Source organism: Pogona vitticeps, chromosome 2 (assembly GCF_051106095.1).
Source record: "Pogona vitticeps strain Pit_001003342236 chromosome 2, PviZW2.1, whole genome shotgun sequence".
In the NCBI taxonomy this organism is placed as follows: Eukaryota; Metazoa; Chordata; class Lepidosauria; order Squamata; family Agamidae; genus Pogona; species Pogona vitticeps.
In genome coordinates, this window is record NC_135784.1 from 70,216,708 (window position 1) to 70,236,411 (window position 19,704).

At 43.0% G+C, this 19,704-nt stretch overlaps 1 long non-coding RNA gene across 1 annotated transcript; it reads right to left on the bottom strand.

The window, feature by feature from the left end:
* Positions 1–1,832: 1,832 nt before the first annotated feature.
* LOC140704117 (uncharacterized) lies at positions 1,833–17,918 on the bottom strand. Its single transcript, XR_012083241.2, has 2 exons — positions 17,773–17,918; positions 1,833–3,324 (listed from the first exon to the last, which is right to left on the bottom strand). It is a non-coding gene; the product is annotated as an uncharacterized LOC140704117 (long non-coding RNA).
* Between the last annotated feature and the right edge of the window lie 1,786 nt (positions 17,919–19,704).

Sequence of the window (19,704 nt, forward strand, 5' to 3'; positions counted from 1 at the left end):
AACTGCATGCCTGATATCATGTGCATATCCTCTTATTTATTTACTCGAGAATAAATACCACCCATTAGCACCAAGACAATGAGGAATTATTTTTTAGCCAAACTTTAGTCACTCCTGTCAGCAAGAGTATGTGTGCATGTCTGCATATGCATACACACAGACACACACACACACATTGTGCCACATTGCAGGATGTGTATGTTTTTCTCTCTGCATTACTCCTTACGATGCAGTAGGTGGGCCCACTACGTCTCTAGAGAACTCCAGATGTTTGCAGGATGTGTTTGGTGTTGACAGTCATCAAGGTAGCTTATCTGGCCAATGTCTGACCAAACCCATGGAAATGCTGCAGAATGTGTGAGAATTTGAGAGATGATTGCATAACCTTATGCACTTGGATAGACCTCTGAAAGCGAATGCGACCACATCAGCCCAAAGCAACAAACATCGCAGGCCAGTGTTGAGAAAGCAAGCAAGAGGGTCTCTTCTCCCATCCCACCCTTTTCTGTCTTTATATTTCCCCAGGCTTGGGAATCATATGGTCACCTAGATACCTTTCCTCCCATTGCCATCAGCTCCAGTCAACTTGACCAATGGTGAAGAACTGAGGGCCTTATTATTTGCCAAAACTTGGAAGGTCACAAGTGCACGTGTCCCAAGGGACTTGATTAGCCAGTCTCTGGGAAAGCGGTGTTTTATGAACTGCTAGGCACACTTTGCTTCCTAAGCGCCTTGCTCCATATGTTCGCTATGCTGTCTGCCAGCTCCATAAAACTGTTCTGTTCTAATTCCTTGTTTTCACTTTTAGATAATTATCCTTTAATTTAGGAACGAGCATCTGCAGCCCTCCAGATGTTTGGGGGATTGCAACTTCCGTAACGCCCTGTCATTGGCTGTGTTGGCTAAGGTTAGTGGGAACGGTAGACCAAAAGCACCTGGGCAGCCACAGTGGTTTGCCCATGCTTCAAATAGTATGCAGAGCTTGACATTTTTTACTTTCTCAAGCTCTTAAAAGTCACAGATTTGCTTTCCCAAGCCCAGTCAGTTTATGACCTGTTAGGATCAGAGGGTGTGAGGATCAGAAACGTTTATGCTTCATAAGTCAGATCCCCTTCTTGGATGCATACCCTAACAGGGTGATGGGGATTGAGTGTGTCAAGGAAACTAACAGCAATGCCATCAGGAGACAAGACCCATTTGCAAGCCTAGATTCCTAACAGGGTTACCCAAGGAGGAAGGGTCAACCCTGAGATGTCTCCCCCTCTGCAGGATTTACTGGCCACCTCAGAAGATAACTGATAGTTCCAGAGGTAATGGTGATGTAAACCTTATTGAAGGGAAGCCAGTGGGTAGCAGCAGTCGTGGAAGGTGACACTGGCAGAAGACAATTTTAAAAATGAAATAAGAGATAGTGGGGGAAATTGAGACTCCCAGGTCCAAGATAATCATTTTGCCTTAAGAAAGGGCGAAGATGAGTACAAATTGCATTGTTACCAGTTAAGTAATTGGACTAAAGCCGCAGCTCTAATAGTGATGCAGTGTAAATGATTAGGGAATATGATACACAGTCTGACCTAATAATATCAACCAGATTTCTTGAATAGCCTATCCACATAACTATCATTCAAGCCTGTGCTTCAGTTACAAATGCTGAAAAAGAAGGGACTGACAGCTTTTAGGCAAGTGTCTAGGAGGAAACCAGACACACAGCAAAGCAGGATGTAATGTTAGGTGACTAAAATGCATTTTAAAAGGAAATAAAGATGAACCAAATATTGTTGGGAGAATTTGGCCTACAAATGAGAAATGAGACAGGAGAGTGACTCATAGAATTCTGTGAAGCCAACAATTTGTTTATTGTAAATACATGCATCAGGCAATCTTGGAGACAACTGTACCTATGGATGTTGCCAAGCCAGTGTACATAAGAGGGACTGGTTCCTTCCCACTCTACTCTGGGGCTTATACCAGTCTTCCACCACTTACTCTTACTCCTCCTTTCTGTTAATCACCTTCTTGCTCTTCCTCAGTTTCCCTGTAATACTGTTCTTGGTGACAGATTCCCAGAGGTGAGTCATTTCCCCATGCTTTTCTTTCCTGCCCTTCTTGCTCTCTCCAGTCTTCTTGCTTCAGTGGAGATTTCACTCCATAGTAAAGCCCTGGAGAAGGGATCCAGACTGTGCCCACCAGATACCCTGGGCAGAGACTCATGGAGGCTGGTTGGATGTGGAAGCAGATGCTTTCCGAGTGTCCAGGCTCACCTGGATTTAATGGTACTGAGCTCAACTGACCATGAACCAGAAGAACTATGGATTGAAAGCAGATATACATTCAAGAGAAAACTGGACAACCATCTGTAAGATTTGCTTTGCTTTGAATTCCTTCATTGAACAGGGGGTTAGACCCGATGGCCTTACAGGAACCTTCCAACTCAATCATTCTAAGATTCTATGATCTGGGCTGAAATCCTGTTGCACAGCTTTGTGACACAATGGCAATGAAAGCATCAGCAGCAACAAATTACTGCTAATCAAGAATGATTCTGGGGTCGTATGCACCCCAAAATCACCAAAGGAAACCTTTAATTAGTGGTATTTTGTCATTGCTGATGACATTACATTGTGCTGACAGAGCTGCACAAGGGATTTTAGCCTAAATCTTGGACAAATATAAAAAGATAATTCCAGTTGTCAAAACAACAGAACAAAAAACAAAGAGTCTTGATGAATGCCACATTCATCAGACATTCGTCAGAAGGGCTGACAAGAAGCAAAAGTAAAAGGTGACAGAAATAGAGTCAGAAATCTAACTGCAAGTGTCCTGCAACTTGCACATAGAAGATGAATATAATAATCCACAACAGTCTTATGAAACCATTCAAGAATATTTTTTCATAGAATGCAAAACTTCTGCAGCAGTTGAACAGGAAGAAAGTGTTATTGTGTCTTTTCCTGCTAGAGCTACTTCCTAGAATCAGCAACACAGACTAGACTAAGGTGGCAGCTTGAAGGCTGAATCTACTTTGGGTGTGACAGAATCAGAAGCTCCAGCATGGAATGGATGGCAGAGAGAGATGCAAGCAAAGGCAACACAGAAAGCAAAATAGGAAGACTATAATATTTAATGGAGTAATCAGTTTTTTAATTTTGCAACTATACGGAAAGATTTCCTGCAGACAGGTGCACAGACAACAATATTTATCTAGAATTTCATGCAAAGCCAGTTAGAAAGTGTTTGGGTAGGAAAAAATATCTTTCTCTTCTCATGGAAGAGGGATGTATTTTCTTAAGATGATGTATGTGTTTAAATTTGTTCTGGGATCATCTGAAAAGGAAGAGGAAATGGAATTAAGATTGTTTTTTTTTAAATCATACAAACAGTTATGCAAATACAATCAAGCCATTCTTCTGTAGATCCAAACTCAGACAATTGCTTGAGTAATATCTCTTTATCCAGGTGCAAGGGATTGTGAGGTCTTTGAGTGGATCCTTTGTTCCCATCTCCACACTCAAAAGAATTCTGATTGACTCCTCACATAGGTTTATTCTACTTGGATTGGAGGCTATCTAGGACATCCAGCTTGTCTAGGTGTGTGTGTGTGTGTGTGAGAGAGAGAGAGAGAGAGAGAGGGGGGAGGAGGCACTTTTCCTTAAGCCAACCTATTTAATCATTACCAAATCATTTCTCACTCAGAGCAACCCCTTCCAGGGTTTCCTAGATATACACAACTCAGAAGTGGTTTACTTATGGGGGTTCACTTATCCCCTTCATATGGGGATACCCTGGGACTGTGCCACTTGGCCAAGGCTCCACAGGCGGACATTTTCTCCTGGGAGGCAGAATGGGGAATTGAACCTCCAACCATTGTCTTAGCAACTAGATACCTATCTCACTGAGGTATTCAAGCTACATCAACTTATGGGAAAAATTAAAAAGATACTCTAGTCTGCTTCCCCAAATCTCAGTGTGAAATAACATGGTGCTGCACAGCACATGGGCAAGACTTGGATAAGAAATTCTAGAGAACTGCCTTTTAAAATGGGTGCAAACTAGTTTATTGGGGGAGGGAGAGAAGGGGGGGTGGGGGGAGGAAGGCATCAAGCCATGCACACCACTGACCAAACCCAGACTTATTCAGACTTAGAGCAGATCCAGTGGAACCAACGACTGTGATGAACCAACAACACTTCATTTGTTTCAGTGGGTCTACTTTAGTTACTGAAGTGTAGGTCCAAACCTTTCAAATAAAAAAAAAGTCAATCTGCATTTCTATTTACAAAAGGTTGACAAAGATCAGCCCCCACCCACACCTCCAGTGTTGGATTGTAACTTCCAGCATTTCGCAACATTGTTTGTTTGTTTGTTTGTTTGTTTATTTAATTTGATTTGTATCCCGCCCATCTGGTCTGGTCGACAACTCTGGGCGGCTTCCAATAGAAGTATTTGTCATAAAACATACAATATTACAATCAATTAAAACACATACAATAATAGAACAATAAGGAAAGGGGAAAAGAAGAGAGAGAGAGTTAAATATTGACAGGAGGGAAGGCCTGAACATATAACCATGTTTTTAATTGACTCTTGAAAGTGCCCAGCGTAGGGGCTGCACGAATCGCCGGAGGAAGGTTATTCCAGAGGCGAGAAGCCACCACCGAGAAGGCCTGGTTTCATGTCCTTCCCTTCTGGGCCTCCCGCGGTGTTAGGCTCCTCAGCCTCACCTCTTGGCTCGCGCGAGTGACACAGGTAGATCTAGGTGGGAGTAGGCGTTCTGCCAAGTATCAAGGTCCTAAACCGTTTAGGGCCTTATATGTAAGCATTAACACTTTGAAGTCAATGCGGAAACGGATGGGCAGCCAGTGCAGCATGGCCAGAGTAGGAGAGATATGTTGGTATTTCCTCACTCCAGTGAGGAGTCTGACTGCTGCATTCTGCACCACCTGAAGTTTCCGCATCAGCTTTAAAGGCAGCCCCACTTACAGCACATTGCAGTGGTCTAATCTAGAGATTACGAGCGCATGTACCAAGGTGGTGAGCGCCCCCATGTCTAGGTAAGGCCGCAGCCGGGCAATCCGCCAAAGATGGAAAAAGGCGGTGCGGACTACCGACGCCACCTGTTTCCATGGTGAGTGTTGGGTTCAGGTGTACCCCCAGGCTGCGGACCCCACTCTTTGCGGCCAGGGTGGCCCCCCAAATGAGAGAGAACCCCCCAAGCCGCCAGCCACAGGGCCACCCACCCTCAGAACTTCCGTCGTGTCCAGGTTCAGCCTCAACCCATTCTCCCGCATCCATTGCAGTATGGTCTCCAGGCAGCGCTGGAAGGAACAGGATGGCATCACCTGCAGTTGGTGAAAAGGAGATGTAGAGCTGGGTGTCATCAGCATATTGATGACACGATGCTCCACACCCCCTGATGACCCCACCCAACGGACTCATATAGATGTTAAACAGCATTGGGGAGAGATTCGACCCCTGTGGAACCCCACAATTGAGACTCCATGGGGCCAAAATACTCTCCCCAAGCTACACTCTCTGGGGACGGTCCTCCAAGAAGGAGCGGAACCAGGCCAGAGCCAAGCCACCGAAACCCAGCTTGGAGAGCCTCCCCAGGAGGATACCGTGGTCGATGGTATCGAAGGCCGCCAAGATGTCGAGGAAGACCAACACAGATATTTTACCTCTGTCGGCCTCCCTCAACAGGTCATCGTACAGGGCGACCAATGCTGTCTCTGTACCGTGGAGCAGCCTGAAGCCCGACTGGAATGGATCCAGGGCATCTGTTTCATACAAATGTGCCTGAAGCTGGTCAGCCACCACCCTCTCAACCACTTTGCTCATGAAAGAAACATTGACGACGGGCCTATAATTGCCAATTTCGTCCGCCGCCAAACTAGGTTTCTTTCTTATGGGCCTAATGAGTGTCTCCTTGAGGGAAGAGGGAAACCTGCCCTCAAGGAAAGACCCATTTATTATAGCAGTGGCCCATTCTGTTGTTATCGGCCTGGCTGCTTTGATTAGCCAGACCGGGCAAGGGTCCAAAGAGGTGGTGGCTCGACAGCGGTCAAGCACCCTGGTCACAGAGTCAGGTGTAATAGGCTGAAAGGAATCAAAAGTCACCAGGCAAGACGGAGCGCTGGACATCTCTGCTCAACTCACTGTGTTAAAAAAAGGAGAGAGGTCCCGGCGGATGGCCTCCACTTTAGATTTTAAAAAGGCTGCAAACTGGTCAGGTGAAAAACTAGGTGGAGGCCTATCACCCAGACCAGTTCCGGATAGGTCACACACTATACGGAATAACTCTGCCTGCTGGTTGGACGCTTCGCTTATCCAGTTAGCGAAGTAAGTTCGGCAAGCAGCCCTTACCCTAGACAGGTAAAGGTTAATTGCAACCCTGACAGCTATCCAATTGTAATCTGTCGGGTTCTTCCTCCACCTACGCTCTAGCCTTCTCCTGTGTCGCTTCAGCTCTCGCAGCTCCCAACTGAACCAGGGTGCTGGGCGAGCTCGATGATGGAGAGGGCATTTAGGCGTGATCATGTCTATAGCCCTGGCTGCGAAGGACAGGAGCGCTAGCCAGGTCAGCCATGACCCCTCTCATGGCATCCTGGAATCCAGCCGGATCCAGTAGCCTTTGAGGGCGGACCATAGAAATAGGTCCTTGCTCCCCGCGAGGGGGGAGAGCCACTGTGAGGTTACATTTTATCAGGTGGCGATCTGACCATGACAAGGGGACCGACACAAGGTCAGTCACCATCAGACCACACTCACTCCAACTGGTGGAACAAACCAGGTCCAATGTGTGACCAACCACGTGGTTAGGGCCATTGACATGTTGGGACATGTTCAAGGAAGCCATGGTTTCCAGGAACTCAAGGGCTGGCCCAGTAGCCTCTGCCCCCGCATGCAAGTTGAAATCACCCAAGACCAAAAGCCTTGGTGATCCCAACAATGCCGCGGAGACAGAGTCGGCCAGCTCCGGAAGGGAAGTGGCTGGGTCGCGGGGGGCGTGGTAACACGGCAAAATCCCAATACCATCCCTGGCCCCAATCGACACGTGGAGTGCCTCTAGACCGGGCTTTACCACCGAGGAGCACCTGGTAACCCGTAACCTGGATTTGTAAACAATGGCTACTCCCCCCTGCCCCTCCAGTCTACCCTGATGCTGGATGGCATAACCGGGCAGACAGACCAGGGCCAAGACAGGACCAGCCTCCCTGGTAATCCACGTCTCGGTTATGCATGCCAGGTCTGCATCCTCCTCCAGGATAAGGTCGTGTATTACCTGGGCCTTATTGGACGCAGACGTGGCATTCAACAGCATCAGGGATACAGTGGAAGACTGGCTGGGCTGGCTACCTCGATACTGGGGGTTGGACACAGTCTCAGAACAATGAACAGCCATCAAACATCTGTTCACTGTTCTTCTAACACGAGTAGGGGCTGTGCCAATGCCATATCATCCTCTACCTGTGATCACCGGAATGTTCAAGGGCCCCTCGCTAGGCAGACAGGCCTTTCCCTCCATGTCAAACTAAAGGGGGGGGAGAAAAAGAAAAAGAAAAAAGAGAAAGAAAGAGAGTACACTAAATAATATCAGACTTCTGAGACAAACACTACATACACAAAATACCATGTTACAAAGGAAAAAAAATGAATAACAATGCCCTATAGAAAACTTAAATTAAAAGTGAATAAATAAAAATTAATAATAATAAATAATTAAAAATATGAAACACCCAAGTGCTAACTCCCACATAAAGTCCACGTCGATCCTTCTCCGCCTCGTGACATTGTCCTTCCGACTTTTGCCCAATTTGATGTTGCTTTTGGGCTTAATAAAACTGATGTTAACTGCAATAGAGGTGTTGGAGTGAAGATGTTAATCGCAGGGTATCAGGTCCAGAGAAATAAGGTCCGGGTTAACAGTGACACAGACCCTGGCGTTTCACCTTCGCTTCCCTGGAGGGAGGATAAGGCGAGAAGCGCAGGCTAAACAGTACATTCCTAGGATGGGTGCCGCCGCTGAAGAATCCAACATGGTGACCGCCCAGCTGAGCCCACAATAGGTAGCACTTTCTTCTTCTTACAGCCCAGATCTTCCCACCAGCTTTCTACTTCCAAGCCTGGGTTGGTCCGTTCCACCTCACCAAGGATCCAAGGCTTACAGGGCCTTGTTATGTTAGCTAGACCTTATGGGAGTCATAGTCCAACATCTGGAAGGCTGTATTCTGGCTACTACTTTTATATACATCACAGATTGTAATCAGTGGGTCTTAGTTCTGAGTAGAAAAGTATGGGATTGTTCTGTTAAGCAATTATATTTTACTTACTGGGGTTCTAGAACATATGCAGAGGTCTTGGCGGGGGAAAAATAATTTGAGAATGCATGAAATCCTGTTGCTTAGAGTAGTAATTTGCACTAGAGTAGGGCTTTAGAATCAGTGTGTGTACTCTTCCAGATGTTCCACTGCTTCCAAGTGAGTCTGCTCCACTTACTATAACAAGCAACAGGATTTCAACCATTGTGTCAATCCCTAGTCAGATCATTTCTAGTCATCTGATGCACATGATTTTAGAGGAGATGAGGGAATGGGGCGATGCCCCTCATATATCTATTTATTATATTTATTTAAAATATTTTTACCCCACATTCCTCCTTAAAAAGAACTCAAGACAGCTTACATTATGTTTCTGTACTTATTGTTTCAAAAAGCTAAAAAGCTAGTATACAAATATTCAAAAAGTATTAAATAATATTATATTAAAAACAGGTAAAATCAGTTCTAAAAACAGTTTTACAAACAACAAAACACAACAATTGATCTAGGAGAGTCCAAGCCAAGACCACCTTTTCAAAGCAGGTTTCTGTGAATGATTAGCAAAAAACAAAGAAAAAGCTCCATCTCAGATGTAAGTGGTATGTTTACTTAGATGATGACTCTATTTTATTAATCCTTTTGAGACTATGTGGCAAAAATGCTGGTTCGGACCAGCCTAACAATTGTACAAAAGTGATTCAACAGATAATATGATTCTTCAGTAAGACCAGGGGTGTTGCTCTCATGCCGGGAGTTCTCAGCAAGGGCCCAGAAGCTCTGACTGGTTCTGCAGGACCTTTTCAATCATAAGGGCACAGTGAGGCAAAGTTGCCAACCCTCCACTTAAGGTTTCAGTAGCATGCTGATTTTGTCCAATTGTTTTTTCCCTACAGTGGCCAGTTTAGAAGAGCCAATAGTCTAATTCTGAGCATATGCACTGCATCATTTCAGTGGCATGCGTTTTCTTCCATCAGTTGGTACAGATTTTCAGGATTAGTGTAAGGTTGTCCCTGGTTGCAAAGGTTTCCTTACGATTGTCCTACTATGGGCATCGCCAGGGTTACAGATCCTTCTGTTCTGTAGCAGGAAACCTGGGTGGCAGAAGGTGGGTTTTCACTTCCTCTGGTTGACCTTAAGATGCTTTCAATTGGAGGTGACCCTTTTCAGAAGAAACTATCGCCTTTTCATTCTTACCCCTCCCTCTGCTGTAGTATAATTGAAAAGGGGAAAATCAGCTGCTCTGATGTTTGGCTGGCTAGCTTTTTATGGCACTTAGAGGTTCAGAAAAGTCACCAGATTGACATGGAACGTGTGATATCATGCTCTCATTTCTGCAAAGCATTCCAGCTGTTGAAGACATAATTCCATCCTGAGTCATATGTTACATTTCGTGGTTGAATAAAATTTCATCAGTGCTGAAGCACGCATCTCTCCCCCACCCCCAAATATGCTTTTTCTGCAAGCACCTGGCTTTAGCAGGCCACTGAACACGCAGCTATCTTTCAAAATGTGCTGTGAGATCACAGATTTGGCACGCCATGTGAGAGATGTCCAAATGTAGCTTGATCTAATCATTTCCTCTCCAATTAAAGTGGATCACCTTTTCATCACCATTAGTCTTTTTAGATTCTCCAAAGCAGGAGATTCCATTTCTCCTACAGATTTCCACATCCTTATCCCCAAAGGGACTGCACAACATGAACAGCAGTGGAAGTATATGATGACTATGGTCCATCTGCAGCAGTTATGTACGACTTATCCACTCGTCCCTGACCTGACACCTTCCAGATGTGTTGCACTACAATTACCATAATCCGTTTTCAAACTACATGATCAATGACTATCCTATCTTGGAATGAGGAGGATTGTAATCAACAGATCTGCAGGGTTCTGGGCTGGGAAACAGCTATTGTACTCCACAACCGTTCACATTCTTTCAGTGCATTCTCTGCTCTCCACAAAGTAAAGCAATGGAACTGTCATCAATAAGGGGTCATGGTGGAGAATTAACCACATATGCCCTAATCCTTGGACACTGGCTTAATGCAAAAAAGGGAATGGCCATTACTTGACATAGACCATTTACAAACAGCAAATGCTTACAATCTGGGTTTCCTTCCAGTGATTTAGGTCAATGGTTCCTAACCTTCTCTTTACCATGTTGTTGTTTAGTCGTTTAGTCGTGTCCGACTCTTCGTGACCCCATGGACCAGAGCACGCCAGGCCCTCATGTCTTCCACTGCCTCCCGGAGTTGTGTCAAATTCATGTTGGGTGCTTCGATGACACTGTCCAACTATCTCATCCTCTGTCATCCCCTTCTCATCTTCCCTTCACACTTTCCCAACATCGGTGTCTTTTCCAGGGAGACTTCTCTTCTCATGCGATGGCCAAAGTATTGGAGCCTCAGCTTCAGGATCTGTCCTTCCAGTGAGCACTCAGGGTTGATTTCCTTTAGAATGGATAAGTTTCTTCTCCTTGCACTCCAGGGGACTCTCAAGAGCCTCCTCCAACACCACAATTCAAAAGCATCAATTCTTCAGTGGTAGGTTTCTTTATGGTCCAGCTCTCACTTCTGTACATCACTACAAGAAAAACCATAGCTTTGACTATTTGGACTTTTGTTGGCAAGGTGATGTCTCTGCTTTTTATGATGTTGTGAAGGTTTGTCATTGCTTTCCTCCCAAGAAGCAGGCGTCTTTTAATTTCGGGGCTGCTGTCTCCATCTGCAGTGATCATGGAGCCCAAGAAAGTGAAATCAGTCACTGCCTCCATCTCTTCCCCTTCTATTTGCCAGGAGGTGATAGGACCAGTGACCATGATCTTAGTTTTTTTGATATTGAGCTCCAGACCGTTTTTTGCACTCTCCTCCTTGACCCTCATTACAAGGTTCCTTAATTCCTCCTCACTTTCTGCCATCAGAGTAGTATCATCTGCATATCTGAGGTTGTTGATTTTTTTTTTCTGGCAATCTTAATTCCAGTTTGGGATTCCTCCAGTCCAGCCCTTCGCATGATGTATTCTGCATATAAATTAAATAAGCAGGGGGACAAGATACAGCCTTGTCATACTCCTTTCCCGATTTTGAACCAATCAGTTGTTCCATATCCAGTTCTAACTGTTGCTTCCTGTCCCACGTATAGGTTTCTCAGGAGATAGATAAGGTGGTCAGGCACTCCCATTTCTTTAAGGACTTGCCATAGTTTGCTGTGGTCCACACAGTCAAAGGCTTTTGCATAGTCAATGAAGCAGAAGTAGATGTTTTTCTGGAACTCTCTGGTTTTCTCCATAATCCAGCGCAAGTTAGCAATTTGGTCTCTAGTTCCTCTGCTCCTTTGAAATCCTGCCTGTATTTCTGGGAGTTCTCGGTCCACATACTGCTGAATCCTGCCTTGGAGTATTTTGAGCATAACCTTGCTAGAGTGTGAAATGAGTGCAATTGTACGGTAGTTGGAGCATTCTTTGGCACTGCCCTTCTTAAGATTGGGATGGTCCTCTGGACACTGTTGAGTTTTCCAAACTTGCTGGCATATTGAATGTAGCACCTTAACTGTGTCATCTTTTAAGATTTTAAATAGTTCAACTAGAATGCCACCACCTCCACTGGCCTTGTTGTTAGCCAGGCTTTCTAAGGCCCACTTGACTTCGCTCTCCAGGATGTCTGGCTCAGGGTCAGAAACCACACTATCTGGGTTGTCCGGGATATCCAAATCTTTCTGGAATAATTCTTCTGTGTATTCTTGCCACCTCTTCTTGATGTCTTCTGCTTCTGTGAGGTTCCTGCCATTTTTGTTCTTTATCATGTCCATCTTTGAACAAAATGTTCCTTTAATATCTCCAATTTTCTTGAACACATCTCTGGTTTTTCCCTTTCTATTATTTCCCCCTATTTCTTTGCACTGTTCGTTAAAGGCCGTCTTGTCTCTCCTTGATATTCTTTGAAAGTCTACGTTCAATTTTCTGTCACTTTCCCTATCTCTCTTGCATTTTGTCTCCCTTCTCTTTTCTGCTATTTGTAAGGCCTCATTGGACAGCCACTTTGCTTTCTTGCATTTCCTTTTCTTTGGGATGGTTTTTGTTGCTGCCTCCTGTACAATGTTACAAGCCTTTATATCTAAAGTTCTTCAGGCACTCTGTCCACCAAATCAAGTTCCTTAAATCTGTTCTTCACTTCCACTGTGTATTCATAAGGGATTTGGTTTAGGTTATACCTGACTAGCCCAGTGGTTTTTCCTAGTCTCTTCAGTTTAAGCTTGGATTTTGCTATAAGAAACTGATGATCAGAGCCACAGTTAGCTCCAGGTCTTGTTTTTGCTGACTGTATAGAGTGAAGAGGGATGGCTTGGCGGGCCACACCGCAAGCAGTAAGTGGATACCATTTGAGAGGGAGGGTCCAATCGGACTGGCCACCTGTAGTGGCGAGGTTCATATGCATCTCCTTCAGGAGAAAAATACGACACTCCCATCTCTAGAAAAGAACTATTTGAATCAATGGGACTTGGATCACTACATATCTATTAATTCAATGGGTCTACTTTAGTGCACTAAGCAACAAAATTTTGGCCACTGTTTTCTTGCTTTTTTCTTCAGGAAGGTTTAGAATTTGTATGCTACATGTTTTCAGTCCCTACCTACCTAAGCAGCAGTTAGGTCTAGGGCTAGCTGACTAAAAATAAATTCACTCATCATGATTCATTATATATTTAACAACTTTTTGTTTTCAAAAAAATATATTGTATTAATTGTTTTTATGTCAATGGTGTGAATTTTGGGAGTAATGGCAAAAAAATTCACATTAACTTAATTTCTGAGACAATATGGTGGATGGGACTATTTGGTCATATTTTTACTCATTTTAATTCATTTTATTTTTAATTTTCAAACAATTAATGTAATAAACAGGGCTGGACACTGGCTCCCCAGTTCAGCTCATGTGACAACAAAGGACATAGAAAAAGGCCCAGTTCCTCCTGTGCCCTTTCTGGGATACACCCATCCTGTTCGTGTTCATGTCAGTGCTAGCATTTGTGTATTACTGAATCTCTGGGGAAAACTCTGCTCCGGCAAATGAGGAAATGCAAATGGCTGTAATTTGGGGCAGGGGTATGTTGCACCAGCACCAGAATTATTTTGCCAACATGAAACCCAGAGGAGTCCCAAAAAGGAGAATAAAGAGAATAGCTATTATGAACGATGGTTGTGACACATCACTGTACCAACAAGGAAAAAAACTAAGGGTAGGGGCAGAAAGACAGACGCTAGCATCCTGAAGCAAACAACCTCAAAACCGTGCAAGAACACAAGCCTTTATCCCCACACAAATTCACCCAGTCCCAGGACTGTAGTGTTTACAATAAATGTTTTAAGACAAGAAAATTTGTGAACACAAGACCCAGGCTGTATATAAACTGTATATAAGCTGTTTAACTGTAGTGTGTGTCATGTGTCATTATGTGCGAACTAACTCATAGCACCCATAATAGGGCTTTCAAAGTACGTAAGATTTTAAAGGAATGATTTTACCATTACTATTGCCCCTCAGTGAGTTTTCATGGCAAAGCAGGAACCATGCTGGGTATTACTGTATAATTATGTGCCGTCAAGTCAATTATGACATATGGTGACGCCTTCCATGGTTTTCTGAGAGTTCAGTGGTGCCTCGCAAGACAAATGCCTCGCAGGACAAAAAATTTGCAGGACAAATGGTTTTGGTGATGGGGTTGATGACTCGCAAGACTATGGCTGTTCCTATGGCCGCGCTTCACAAGACAAATGTTTTCCGTTTTTTGTTCCTGCCTCATGTTTGCTGATTTTAAAATGTTTTTCTATGATGTTTAAAAAGTTAAAGTTTTTTGATTGAAATTTTTGAAATCATCTGCACAATATGTATGGCTTTAAAGAGCACTTAAACCCTTGGTTTAGACTTTGTTCTGACTTTTTTTGCCCATAGGAATTCATTACAGTGGTGCCCCGCATAGCGAGGTTAATCCGTTCTGGATTAACCTTCGCTATGGGGAAACATCGCTAAACGGAATGGGGAAACCCCGTTTAGGGCCCCAAATGAGCCCTAAACTCACCCTTCAGCGAAGTTCCTCCATAGCGGCAGCCATTTTCACGCCCTTGGTAAGTGAGGGCAGGGCACGAAAACGCTGCGCGCGGCCATTTTGGGGTGTCCAGCGGCCATTTTGGAACCGCCGAACAGCTGATCGCCCGACGTCGCAATGCGAAGATCGGTAAGTGAAACGCTTACCGATCGTCGCAATGCGAGTTTTGCCCATTGCAGCCGTCGGTATGCCTTCACATTAGCAATCCCAAAAAAGGGATCACTATGCGAATTCATTGTTATACGGTGCGCTCGTTATGCGAGGCACCACTGTAATTAGATTTCAGTTCATTCCTATGGGAAAATGCATTTCGCAAGACAAATTTTTTGCAAGACGACATTAACTGCGGAATGAATTCAATTTGTCTTGCGAGGCACCACTGTACTCCGAAGTGTTTTACTGTCCCCTTCTTCTGGGTACATTTTTGGGACTATGCGACTTGCACAAAGCTACATAGGCTGGCTCTTCTCCTGGAATGCACAGTGGGGAATTGAATTCTCCCTATTACACAACGGTCAGATACCTACCTTGCTGAACCATAGTTATATATAGTTTTCATTTCCCCTTTGTCTAGAGCCTAACATTTGAGCATTCAGATTTGAAACCTTCAAGTAGCAATTTTCAAAAATATTGCCACCTTATCATGTTTCAACCAGGCTTGTAGCACCTTCAAGACTAATAGACTCATTTCAGTATGAAGTTTTGTGGATGATAGTCATTTCTTCAGAACACCCAGTACAAGATTATGGCCAAAGGGCTTTTACACAGAGGACAAAATCCTACTCGGTTTCACTTGCAAGTAAAGGCATTCATGCAATATTTCTCTCTCCTCTAGCAGGCTTCCCTGAGCAAGGCTGGTTATGCAACCAACTTTGCTGAAGTATGTCTAGTTGAAGTAAAGATGGTCTACTAGAAGGAAACAAGTGTTTGCCATTGTCCAATCATGTAAATGAACAAAAATTTAGTGTATAGGGTTGTGTGGTGGGAACATAATGAAATAAGATATAGAAGATGATGATTGCGTTAATTCACACTGGCAATGGCTATTCAGAGTGCATTAGCTGGTAACAGGTATGCTAATTAGCTAATGCAAAGGGTCTGCTGGCTAATCCACAAGTTTGGCTTCAGTCTTTAAAGCACTGAAGTAATGAGTTCTGCTATCGGGGAAAAGGATTAGGCCTAAATTTTATCAAGAAAACAGCTCTGTAGCTACACACAAGACTGTTACAGGAACCAGAAAACTCAGATACTGTGAGCTCAAACAGGTCTGTTGAGATACAAAGGGAGGGAGGTACAGTACCAGTATTCCCAAGAAAACTCAAAGTTGACCCTTGGACCAACCACAGGGAGGGAACTCATTGCTAAATCCGAAGATGTGTGCCCATACTTTATAATCTCTTAGAGGGCATGGCTGGCTTAGAACCCCAAACAGAAGCACCTGTTCAGAAACCCTGAACAGGAGATGGACATGTATCATATCATATAAATCTACTTCCAAAGATCACATCACCCAATTTGCTTTTATCAGAAATTATCCTGCCACCTGACCAAAACTCATCTATGCCACATTTGTGGTTTGAAATGTTATCTGAACAAGCTGTTTGTAAGAATTCCCCAAATAACCACAGAAGCAATAGTCACACCACTGTTTTGTGTCTCTATTATGACATTAATATAATAATACAGTATTTTGTGTGTGTCACCAAGTCAATTCTGATTTATGGCTACCCTTGCCAGGGTGTTCTAGTTATAAAGTACTCAGAGAAATGGTTTACTACTCCTTTCTTCTGGTGGAAATCCATATAACTTGTATAAGGCTGTCTTTTCTCCTAGAATCAAATTCCAATCCCTGGCTCGACTCATTGAGTTATCCAGCCAGCAAACACGCTCTGTATTCATGACAATACAATTTCTTTCCTTGTTCTGCAATTGCTCCACAGATTCATTATTTAGATGTACAGTTACAATGTCACTGTTTCTTAAGCTGTTTCTTAAATTTAGTTAAGTTAAGTGAATGAAGGAATGTGTGTGTGTATTTGTGTATCAAATGCTGAATTTAGAAATAATTGTACATTATAATCATTTTGGTATACATATTTTTTTAAAAAAATCTGTGAAGGCATTCCTAAAAAAGCAAAGGAAATAGGTTGAGTATAATATCATGACAGAAGCACAAAATGTAGTGACAAAATAATAGAACAACCTTTTTGTTGTGGCTGTCATTGTCTTATTCTGACTCCTATGATCAATTTTATTCAAGTCAAGCTGCTCAGTTCAGAGCAGAGCTGATGGAAGGGCTATCTGCAATTTTTCATGGACAAGACTACCCTCTGCTGGCAGTGATAGTCTATAACACTAGAGTTGGCTAACCATCACTTGCCAAAACTGAAGCTAAATCTTGTCTTTCACACATTTGCTTTTGCACTTTTCCAGTCTGTTTATTCCCTCAGCAGTAGCAGTGAAAAGTGTATCATTGTTTTTATTTATTTGCATTTATGTTTTGAATTCTTAATCAAGTTGCTCTCCTGAAACTGGCTTGCAATAAATATAATTGTGACGGACAGGTCAGTAACCACTCCTGTACATCACAACAGAACCCTGATTTAACAACCAATGGTTGAACAGAAGAGGCGGAACTAAGGAAATATAAGAAGAATGGAAGACAGTTAAAGATCAGTTAGGGATGAGTTAGGGATACAAATTAGAGTTAGGGACTTCAGTTAAGGATATTAGAAGCAGTTTAGGCAGTTAGGACCAGTCTTGTGTTAGAGAAGAATAGAGAGATAGAGAACGAGATAAGAAATGAATAAATACCTTGATTAAAAATGATTTTACCTAAGCAAATAAAAATGTTACCAAAGTACAAGTTGTTAAATGAATAAAATAAGACAATCCATGATTCACTTTACATGATTTACTGATAAACACATAAACATTGTTACATTGGAGAACTGTGATTTAAGAGTCATATAGAGTGAGGAATAAATCCTCTCGGGGTAGCATAAAAGGGTTGAGAAATAAATGTCATACCCGAAAGTGAACCTGGGTTGTGTGGAAGAACAAACAGGGGAACTGGGGGTGTGTAACAATAACATACCCAAAGCTAAACACATTTTCCTGCTGAAACCAACAGGATATAAATGCATTCAACTTCCACTGGATCATGGTAATCACTGCTATTTCAAAATGGCCACGAAGACTCCAGAACATATTCAGGACTTATGGAAAGTGCATAGCAAAAGAAAAAAAATATTGGACATTTTAAACTGGGCTTTACATGAACTAAGAGAAAATAAAAGATTTATAGGCAGGGGAAGAGGGATAAAGATTGAGGAGCATTAAAGGGATGTACCTCACTGAGTATTTTTACTGATTTGTTGTCTCTCTTTCCCATCTTTCCCCCAATAAACCCAAGATGGCGCAGGTGTCTCTCTTCCTCCTCACTTTTTTTCCTCCTCGACAACCGTGGGAGGCAGGCCAGGGCTAATAATAGAGTGGGCTGGCCTAGGGCCACCGAGCGCATTTCATGGCTGAGTAGGGATTGGAGTCTGGTCCTCCTGAATCCTTCTCCAGCATGTTGACCAAGTCAACAGGCTGGTGATGTCATCAGAGTGGGGAGCAAATAGATCAGCCCAAGCCTTCATAATGTATTCACAGACCTGAAAAAAGGAGCAAATGCGAGAACACAAACACATGTATGTATACATGTCCACATACATATAAGAATACTGATGATATAAAGATATAGATATAAACAGTCCCGTTCTCATGTAGAGAAATTGGGGGTGTTATTTTCCCGAGTAATCTTGCGTGAGGAGGTAGAAATGTCCTGCCTTCGGGGAATGATTAGGAAGAATAATAATTTTCAAGAATTTTCTCTTCTAGGGACTTTAGTTCCAGTTAATATTTACTGAAACTATATGACTAATTTGTACAATATAGATGAAAATAGCAACAGGCTAGGAGAAGAGGACTGGAAAGAATAAAGCCAAGCCTGCTGCTTCCTTCAATAACATTGGTCAAAATCCTGTTCCTTAGTGTGAGAAACCACACCAGAGTAGGTCTATTAAATCAATGGGGATTTAGTGAGATGATTCCTCTGTATGTTTCACTGATTGTAATAGAACTATTCTAATGGCAACTTACTATGGTAAGGTAGTGCTATTTATTATAATTAGTAACAGAATTTTGACCTCTAAATAGTATTTTTTTAAATAAAAAGTTATTGTATTTATTTATTAGATATGTAGCTAATAAAATGGGACCCAATGCAGCTTGAGGACCCTCAACTATGCTAAGAAATACAGTGGTGCCTCGCATAGCGATCGCTCCGTATAGCGACGAAATTGCTTTGCTATGGACTTTTTGCCATTGCAAAAGCGATTGCTTTGCGATCGTCCCTATGAGGGAAATTCGCTTTGCGATGATCGCAGGGAAGCGATCATCGCAAAGCCCCCATTTTCGGCCAGCTGATCGGCAGTTTCAAAATGGCTGCTGGGTAAACAAAATGGCCGCCCGCTCTTTTCAGGCACGGATACCTAGCTTTAGAGGCACCAAAAATGGCGGTGCTATGGAGGATCTTCGCTTAAAGGTGCGTTTTAGCCCATAGAAACGTATTAATCACGTTTTAATGCGTTTCTATGGGCTTTTTATTTTCGCTTAGCGATGTTATCGCTTAGCAGTGATTTTTTCTGCATGGATTAACATCGCTAAGCGAGGCACCACTGTATCTCAGTGTTATTTGCTAGTGGTGAAATTGGATGGAGTATATCAGAGAACAGGAAAAAATCCTCTAAATGTTTTGCCTCCCCCAAAAGGAATATCTTAGATTCAACCGTACTCTAAATTTCATACTTTTTCAATGATACGAGAAAAACAAGTATATGCTTTAATTCACAACTGCTCAGTATTTGAAGCACTGTTTGTTCTAACAGGGACTGCAGCTTATCACTACTGTCATCTACACAGCATTGCTAAGGACAGGTTGCTAGCATCCACTTCTCTGGGCTTATAAATTCCTTCTTTGCTGAATTCTTACTGCTCAGATTTTCCCCCTTTCCCCATTTTTGTGGTTAATGAAGATGTAATGAGAAGCTTCCAAACCAGGAACCTTTGATGGAGAAATGAACTCTGCATAGGAAGCGTTGTAGATCTATGCTCCACCTCTAAGACAACAAAGGAATTAAAAAAAAAAAGAATCATGGAAAGTAGAAGAAAAGGCACAAATCTGACTGCAGTCAGCCTTGCATCATATGTTCTGTAGGAAAAATAACAGAAAGGAACA